General features: G+C 39.4%; 1 long non-coding RNA gene across 2 annotated transcripts; it reads left to right on the top strand.

Annotated features, from left to right (window-relative positions):
• The first annotated feature begins 1,715 nt into the window (after window positions 1-1,715).
• LOC136427384 (uncharacterized) lies at window positions 1,716-7,579 on the top strand. Of its 2 annotated transcripts, none has more exons than XR_010754411.1 (4): window positions 1,716-1,843; window positions 3,066-3,124; window positions 4,474-4,683; window positions 5,854-7,577. It is a non-coding gene; the product is annotated as an uncharacterized lncRNA (long non-coding RNA). The 2 variants fall into 2 exon arrangements; XR_010754412.1 differs by having other exon boundaries at window positions 1,733-1,917; window positions 5,854-7,579.
• Window positions 7,580-10,026: the final 2,447 nt, after the last annotated feature.

Raw genomic sequence — 10,026 nt, 5'->3', positions numbered from 1 at the left:
CTACTTAAATAAGTAACGATAGATCCATTTTGCAAAGATGAAATACAAACTTACATGTACATCTTAAAAGAGCTGTAGGGGAAAATACAAATTACCTGATTTCCAAGGGATTTTAAAACATTGTATTATTTCTATTATTTGTATTGTACTAAACTTAGTCTTAGGTATACAGCCTTGCTTGACAAAATGGACATCTGAACAAAAAAAGTATTCCTCAAGTAAAGATGGACTATTCCAGACGAAGAGCAAATGCAAAACGCAGTAACTGTGACATACATGTAAATGGAACCGTGATATTTTTCTTATTGTTGAATTCAATTTTCAAAACTTCTCAGTGTTCTCACCAGGCCAGGGGCCCCCGATGCTGTGATCTGGACCCCGATGCCTTGGTCTCAATGAGCTATGGGGTGTTTCTTTCTAGGAAAAACCAAATCATATATCAAAAAGTTCATATTTGGCTTTAGAATGCGGATGTGACAGAGAAAAAACTTAACTACACAAAATGTATCCCTCAAAATGCAGGAAGTGAGAGTCTTATTTGGTTATGAATTTCAAAATTTTGTGCAGGAAGATGACAGACTCCCAACCGTTATTTAACGGTCTTTAGCGGCCCGCGAAAAGTTGGCCTTCTGTGAAAAATCCTGGTGAGAACACTCGGATGCTCGTCGGGAGCTCCTCGGTTTATTTACGGTGGTGGGAGCGATGCCCGCCCGCCCGCCCAAACAAATTAGCCCGCCCGTGGTTGTGTTTACGGGGTTGGCTTTTATCAGCCGAAACTACGGTGGCTGCGAAACTCTATATGGCAACTAAGAAGACATTCTGACAGGTAAATATAGCAGACTGGGCACGGTAAAACAGACCTAAGCCGACCCGTAGAGACTGTGACCAGGCTAGTAGTAGTACATCTACCGTTACACCTGAAACGTTTAATCAAACTTCTGTGAATATATCAAGGGCCAAACTTCTGTAATTTCTGTGCCATGTCCATATTTTTAGAGTTTATGAGTAAATGTTTGATAAAGTTGGCACTAGTATCGGCCTGATCCTCCCCACACAGCATTATGCACCTTAGACATCAAATTATTATGTTACAATACCGGCCGGTGTATACGCCTAAAAATGGCGGTTATACCGGCTATAACATTATACTGGCTATGTGAAAACCTTAGATGTTGGAGACAATCTTATCGCCCCGAAAGAACATTTGAAAAGGGAACATACCTGCCGACAGGCCTTCTCCAGCTCATCACTGAAGGAAAACATCTCGAATATTAAAGCAAGCGAATATATATAGCGTTACAAGCGTTAGCAACAAAATACACACGACCGTTCTCGGTGAGTGAAACTGTCAACTGTGGACAACTTTCAAACTTCGGAAACTATGTCCCGACATGCATTGCGCTCATTATACTTTTAGTACGTTGATGATGTCATAATTAGACATCCAGTTGGCAAGATACACCAAAAATAATTACTCAAGCAACTGGATATTTTTTTTTAATTTTCAAATTTTATCCAGTTGCTTGATTAGTTTTTTTTAGCATGCATTATGCTAATGAAGTCATCTCCAAGCAGATGTTAGGGTTTAGAATCATAACGTTTTCTGATCTATTGTTTTTTTCTTCTTCTGACATGTGGCACTCTACCCTCAATAGAAATATTATTAGAAAGAAAACAACAGCAGATAATACAATAAATGTTTGAATATTTGGATACAACGATTTGAATATTTCCCGACATGCCGATGCAACTTCCGGTCTGACGGGCTAGCTACACAGGCGAACGACTTGGAAGACAGATTTCCTTGATAGACGTGACTGGAATAGTGAAAGGAATTTCTAAGGTTCGTACCTCAGAAAAATAAGACGTTTGGGCTGCCAATTCTTCCATGAAATGTTATGATACCGTAAATTTGAGGTAAGGTGATTAATTTCAGAAAAAGTAACGTAAACAAAACAAATGATGCAATAAGCCAATGTAGGAGCGTCCAATATGAGGAGTTGGGAGGGGGGCGTGTGATAGTACCATTTTCTTTTTGTAAGTTGATATGATTTGGCTTTCTTTGTACGAATTTTGTAGTCTCCAACCAGACCCAATAGATTGCAAAGACCGTATCCAACTGGCAGAAGGAGCTTATAGGGCAATCTAAGGTTGGCTATGAGACTTGGGTTGGCTATGAAAACTCCTTCTGCCTGTTGGATACGGTCTTTGCCAACCCGTAGGTCTGCTTGGAGACTACGAATTTTGACTGCCATTCTTTGGAGCAACTATCTGAAATATATTAAGTATCACTGCATATTCAGCACCTAGGACAGGGACAGCAGGGTCGGACGAGGTTATAAAAATTTAATTGCCCATAAAAATCTATTGGTGGCATGATCAGACGAAAAATTTTCCAAGATTCAAGGAGAACGTAAATGGTGGGATCTGATAGAGCTTTGCTTGAGGAGTAAGATTGCTCTTTTTTCAGAATCAAAATTGGACTTTATAGATACCATTGTCAAAATACTGGTGGTCTTTGGGGAATCGCTAATATAATATTTAGGCCACAGCAAGCAAATGTTCTGGATGGCATCAGTGCGCGCATTGATTTTTGCCCCATTTTGAAATAAAAAACAAAAACTTTTTCACCCCTAAGCAATGGTCAATATACCAAAAATGGGGCAAAATGACCTGAAAGTTTGTCAGTTCCATCGAAAAAAGGTTCTAGCTGCCATAACATTTGCACAGTTTGGAATGTTGAAAAATTTGTACAAATATGCTGTGTATGCAAGCGGTAGAAAGATCGCACCCTAGCTGTTTTCATAGGTGATGTAATATCTCAGAAAATACCCCCATCTTGACAGACTTGTGGAACAAGTCATTACTCTCGTAACCTTTTTTGGGTGTGCGCTGATCAGGTTTCCCCAAGCAGATATTAGGAGAAAAGTCGTCCTTTGTTTAACTGCTTTAAACCACCTGGTTTTTGATGCCTGGTTCTTGATCTTGATTGTGTACTGGGCAACACCCCTCTTGTTGGGGTAAAGCGCCCAGGGGTTAGTGATGCGCTGTTATTGTCCTCGCAGGTGCAGGAGACAAGCCTCCTTGAACTTGGGAGGATTGGCCGTGTCTGTGACGTCCTGAGGTAGTGAATTCCATTCTCTCACAATTGAAGGGGAAAATGAGTATCTATAATCCTTATAGAAATTTTGGTAGAGCCTTATATAAATTTTGATTTGAGTGTTGTGATTGTCACGGGGCAGGCATCAAATGAGTTTCGACCGGTAGGGCTATCTTGTGGTGTCTTGCTTTCTGCAGTACGTAGTAATGTGGGTCTATTGTGTGGCGTAATGTGGGTCTATTGTGTGGCGTCGTGTGGTGCAACTGTAGAGCACGCGACTGTCAAACAATGGGTCCTGGGATCTAATCCCAGGTGCGCCCAGAGACATGTCCGAACTTGCACCCCGGCGTTGTGCCCTTGGGAAAGGCACTTAACACGACACTCAGGTGTAAATGAGTACCTAGCTCATCTATGGTTAGGGACGTCCCTCGGATAGGACGTTAAATGGAGGTCCCGTGTTTGGGGAGAGCACGTTAAATAACCCACCACACCTTTCGAAAAAGAGTAGGGGCATGCCCCGGTGTGCGATGGTCCAAATCTTCAGTCCGGTCTGGGATGACATGTTGAAAAGGTGATAGTTCACCTGTTATGTCAATCCTTCCACAAAATGTGGTAAATCAAAATAAATAAATATTCGCTGTCCTTCTATTCTTGAGTATCCCACCTCAAATTGGAGTGTAGTATGAGTTTGTGACAAATCTGGCCGCTCTTTTCTGAACAGCTTCTAGCTTAGAAATATGCTCTTTGTGGTGAGGGTCCCAGGCAGTGCTGGAGTACTCTAGATGACGTCTAACAAGACTTGTATAATTATGCATTTATCTTAACTGATTTAGGACAGGAGTAAAGGTTCTGTTTCACAAAATGTTCCAATTAAGGACTCCAAGCAGATGTTAGAATGTGGATTCCTACATGCACTGCATGTACATTGTAACTGCCTGTACCTGAGATTGAGAGGAATATCGATAGATATCACTTATGCAAATGAAGACTTAATTTGCATAATTGATAAGAATAGACCTATTCCATTGTGACGAATGATGGGAATTTCATTATTGTGGCATTTGGAGGTCAAGTGAAGTTAAACGTTATTAGATATAAATCATGCACAGTGTTTGAAAAACTGTGCCAGCAGTCTGCAGTAAGATTTTCAAGATAGCAGTAGAACAACTAAAATCAAATAACCTGCAATTTTGAAGAATGGAAAAAAACAGACTTGAGATTCAATGGTTCTCAACTTAGCAAACTGAATATTTCAAAGAGAATAACTGAACACAGGAATTATAATTGTATTTCTATGATACTGTATTCAGCATGCAGGTATGGATTTTGTAATTTTTCGTGAAATTCCAGATGTGTGTCATTTGTTTCTCCAGGTACGGTGAGACCTGTGGGACTTAATCCTTCCAACATGACTGAGCCTTTGGGGAAGATGGGGCCTATCTTGCCAGGAGACTCTGGGTCTCGGGCCACTTGGACCTCCGGTCCCTCGCTAGAAGTCCTTTGGTCCGTAGGGCCGATCTATCCAAACATTGCAGAACCACCTGAGCATCCTCAGACAAACATTCGGGGCAAGTCAGATAAAGGTAAGGCTACCACTTACCCTGTGTTCTGATGTTTCAAGATGTGATTTGACTAGTGCTGCGTATCGGTACTGTGTACCGGTACTGTACCGTGAAAATTGATTCCGTACAGGTCCAAAATACCGGATCATGACGTACCGGTACTGTACCGAAATAAATTTACACCAAGTACAGGGCTCGAAATTCATTTTTGGAAATAGATGCACTGGTGCACCCAACCAAGAGAATTAGGTGCACAGAAAGAAATTTGGGTGCACCACATAAAATAAAGTTGAATGTCAGCAAAACATAGATACAGTTTAATGCTCTTATAATAAATTTATTGTAATCAAGAACCTCACAATCTGTAATCAAATTTCTAACAAGTAATACATCAAATAAAGTGCAACAAAGGGTTCTATTGCTTTTTCTGATACTGTTTACTAGTAAGACTAAGTGTACAATGGTACCTTTACCATATAGCCTACAAAAATATCTAGGTGCACTGGTGCACCCACAGTCAAAAATTAGGTGCACAGCTCCAATTTTAGGTGCACACAGGTGCACATGCACCCAGTATTTCGAGCCCTGAAGTATGTGCTTATTTTGTGACTGATCTCCTGACCTCATGCAACACCAAATGGGACTAAAGTGATATCTTGGAACAGCATAACTGATATGCAGCAGATCATTCAGGCAGGCAGGGAGTTTTGATAGCAAGGCCAAGGGAGTTAGGCGGTAGGGAGCCTAGTTATGTTCTTTGAATAAAGATACTGAAAACAAATGTTTTTTTATTGGAGAAGTTAAGAAAAACACATATCAATTTTTCATATTGTTCAGGTACAGGTGCAGGTCAAGACCTGTACCTAAACCTCTGTACCTGTACCTGATGTTATGTTTAGGTAAGCAGCACTAGATTTGACCTACATTAGAAGTTAACCCGAATATTGATGGTGTTATTTTTAATCTTTCGTTGTCTTCTTCTTATATTGTATCATGTCACAAATATTGGCGTCTATACATTTCAACAGCTTTCGTTAACTGATAAATAAGTCTACTGTAATACACACAAATATTCATAGATCACAAAATGAAAAGTCAGATATAGGCTATACCGTATTCCGATGAAATACTATCATCAAATGTCAATGACATCTGTACTATATATCCCTGTGTCTGTTATATTTTCCACAGTGTCTTGCCCATGAGGTTATACGGAATTCTGTGGCATCTGCTACAAGGTGTTCGAAATAAAGCCGAGCTTCAGAGAAGCGGCCGCGACCTGTCGTACAGGCGGTGGTACCCCCGCCATGCGCCGAGATGCCGAGACCAACAACTTCCTCATCTTGTATAGACCTTTCTCATACGGCGGACATGATAGAATGAAAACAAGGCCCTTGAAGCAAACATTAGACCAATTCTAACTGTCAATCACAATTAGCAGTTTAGCCAATGATTACCTGATAATTAGAGAATCAACCAATGAGGAAGTGGCTGCATGACTGTCAAATATTTGCATTAAAATGTTTTTATTTTGCATTTCTGGAAGCTCTAAATTTCTGCATCTTTTTTGTGCATTTCATTAGTTATAATTATATTAATACTTGGATATCACATTTTAAGACTTAATGCGATTTAGGAGGGAAATTAAATCTGTACATTATTTTTGCTTCTTTGCCTCATTGGCCTTGTCTTCATTCTATCATGTCCGCCGCGTGATAAACATGTATTGTAAGCCAAAGATTGTCCAGCTAGAGATCTTCTTCAGGTTTGGCCTCCACCACCAATGTTAAGAATCGAGAAGAAATGTTTTGTGTGGTAGGTTTTAATCACCAGGGACAGGAATTTTTGGCTATATGTGGATAGTGTTCAGCACCAAGGACAGGAATATCTAGCTTGTTGTGGATAGAGTTCAGAAACAAAAATGCTTGGTAACATGTGGAAAGTGTTCAGCACCAAGGACAGGAATGTTTGCATATATCTAAAAGGTGTCCAGCGCCAAGGATAGGAATGTTTGGCTGTGTGGATGGTCTGTTGATATTTTTTGACTTGGGAAGTACAACTCATAGGGTGGGTCTCAACCAAACAAGGAGCTACTTGACCGTTCTCAAGATTGGGTTCATTATCTTGATTTTAATTGGGTCCATGCCTGGGTAGGCAAAAGGCGTTACATCGGCAAGCACAACTTACCTTTTTTATTAATAAGTCATTCCAGGTAAAGAATTCATGGCTTGATCATTTATTAGACCTTGCCTTTTGTCCAGAAAAGATTTTTAAAAGAGATTTTGACAAACATTCTATCGATGCATGGTAACTTTGTTAATTTTAACATTATGATTCTCCAACGATCCGTACTAAGTTGGTGAACTCGGTAGACGAAAGGTATTTAAATTAGCAAGCCATGTTATGGATGTTGGATGAGTTTGTAAAGGTTATCCCACTGTGATGGAGAAATGAAATTAATGATGCCTTGGGTGTAGATTGTCAATCAGAATGATATCAAGTTATGTATATGAATATAGAGTTTATTACATGTTCAATCGGTGACTTGTGGAGCTATTGGCATGTTACATATTCAGTTACGCACCACATAATGATGTAAAGATACGATGTGAAGTGACGAAAACATTATGTAAAGTTACAGTGATTTTTAAAATCAATAAAGAAATGGTGTTTTTATGAAACAGCTCATCTTTGGCTTTACTGGCTACTGACTTTGGCGATATCACTGTGAGTTTTAGAAACGTTCTATGCTTACTTCAGTACAATTCAAACTCTACAACTGAATAAGATTCAGAGATGTTTTGAATGATTAGATTTCAGCATATCACATGAATAAATTATGCTGCTCACCGTAATATTCACTGTTGCAGCTTTGGATACACAGATTTACATGTATGTCATACCAGGGCTGCAAAAATGTTTTGACGAGTTCTTCATCGTGTGATGATTTAAGTTATGTCATACCTGAGCTGCGAAAACGTTTGATCCGGGTGTTCCGGACTTCTAAATAATTCAGTATTTGAATTTTTGACATTGTCGCACTCGAAATCCATTGGAAATATTCTATGGAAGCCCAAGTGATAAAACTTTCCAGCTGTTAAAAGTTTTTGTTCAAGACCCGAAATGTTCTCAACTTCTGGAGCATTTTGCATTGAAATGTGTGTTTTCTAGGTTGGGTATGACATACATGTAGATGAAATACAACATGGTCCATTCTGTATCACCATCGGTCCCAGCCCTCCCGCGGTCAGATCTCTCTCCGGCCATAACCCACAGTTGGGCTGGGAGCTTGGGTGATACGGAATATACCATGTTGTATTCTCTCTCTCTCTCACTCTCTCTAAATATACATATGACTAGGGGTGGATACCGGTCCGGCTTAATAAGGTCCAAGTTTAGGTCCAGAGATTTAGGTTCAGGTCCTGATCCTGTCCAGTGTTGATCTTTTGTTTTATAAGACCAATATTAAACATAGAGAATTGATACTGACACGCAGGACTGTAAAAGTTTCTTGGTGAGAACACTTTCAAGATAAACCAGTGTTTGATATTTGAATGTTGCACTTATTTCAAATGCCTTTTTGTCAGAGGAGAGACTCAGAACACTTTTTATCAAACAAAATAGAAAAATATATTTTAAATTTTGTACTTTGTTTAGTTTTTTTTGGACTCAGGTTTTTGGTTTTCAGGTTTTTTGGACTCGGTTCTTGGATGTTATAAAGGTCTGAATCAGGTCCAGTGAACCGGTATCCACCCCTACATATGACTGTTGTTTATGTTCCATGTCTTAAAGGATTTATATGTGGATGTGCTCAGAGCCTTTCAGAAAGTGACTATTTACAGGAAATGTAAACACGAAACGTATTCAATTTACGGCCTAATATCCCATTGTATTTCAGAGAAATGTCTTAAATATTGCAATTCTTTGTTTTACATGGTCGCAATGTCTAATTCAAGGTCATATAAGCCTCAAAACGTCAAACCCCTTTGACAGTCTTTAAGGGTTTCCCCATCCCCAAAAATAGAGAATAGAGATTTGAGTTTGGCAGTAGCTTCTCTGTCAGAACACAAGATATTAAAACAGGAAGTTCCGCTGTAATACCGTAACAAGCCGCAAGGTGGCCTACAATCTAATAATTTTCCAGGTCTTACTACTCACATACTACATATCAAAACTATCCAAGCTGGCCTTGGCGAGATATGCTGGTCTTCTACATGCACAGATACTTACGCATACACACGTGCATACACACATGCATACACACATACATACATACACACATGCATACAAATGCTACCGAAAATATAACCTTCTTGACGAAGGTAAATATTGCTTCTGTTATAACACCTTCTTGTTTGTGGATCAAAAGCCTAGCAATGTTGAAAAGAACTGCAACAGTTCGGAGTAATGTGTTGTATCATCCTGTTGAAAATACTTTGCTGTGGACGTTCAGCGTTTTAGAAGTAAACTTAAACTATACAAATGATAGAGGAACTCCCGTGGTGTGAACAAGAGACCTACATCGTAAAAACTACACAGTGGATCCCTCATCACCTGATATTCCATCCCAACCAGACCAGACTGTTGAGACTAAAACTTCATTGACGGTAGATAAATGAAGTTCCATCGAGAATTGCCAGGCAACGCTCTTGATCCATGAACATAATGGTGCTAAAAGAAGAAAATCTGTCAACGATGACAAAAGTTGTTCTTGTGAGTGTCTTATATGCTAATTGAGAATGGGTCATCCAGCAAATGATCAGAAAATAGATATTTTAAGCAAGTAAGCTACAGAGAGAGGGAGATTGAGAGAGAGAAAGAGGGGGAGAGGTTGAGAGAGATAGAGATTGAGAGAGAGAGAGAGGGAGAGAGAGAGAGAGAGTGGAGTTATAGATTGGGATGGAGAATAAGTTGTGTGGATTGGGACTGTTCTTTGATCTGCATGCATGCAGCAGCCGTCTTTATTTCAAAATTTGAAAGAGAATAACTGGAGAAGGGGTTGACGGATGGTCATGATTTTTGGAATGTAACGTTAGATAGCTTAAGTGATGATTTACAACATTATATGCTCATTATCCAAATGCTAATTTACCTGTATGTCATGAGCTAATTTACATGATTGATGAGGAATTTTTTAAATCCGCTGCATTCCATTTCTGGTGGGTGACGGTAATTTGATACCTGCATCATTTGGAAGTCAGATGAAGGGCCTCATTTGCATAACTGAAAATACTAGATAGAATACCCTTCGTTGCCAATATTCAAACTTTAACCTGACCAACTTATTTGGGCACATACCATCAACCCATACAATATATGCAACATTGTTTGCATAATGGATGAGAAAATCTTTATAATACATCA

This window comes from Branchiostoma lanceolatum, chromosome 2 (assembly GCF_035083965.1).
Source record: "Branchiostoma lanceolatum isolate klBraLanc5 chromosome 2, klBraLanc5.hap2, whole genome shotgun sequence".
Taxonomy (NCBI): domain Eukaryota; kingdom Metazoa; phylum Chordata; class Leptocardii; order Amphioxiformes; family Branchiostomatidae; genus Branchiostoma; species Branchiostoma lanceolatum.
The sequence above is the reverse complement of the archived record's forward strand: the minus strand, read 5'-3'. Positions and strand labels throughout refer to the sequence as shown.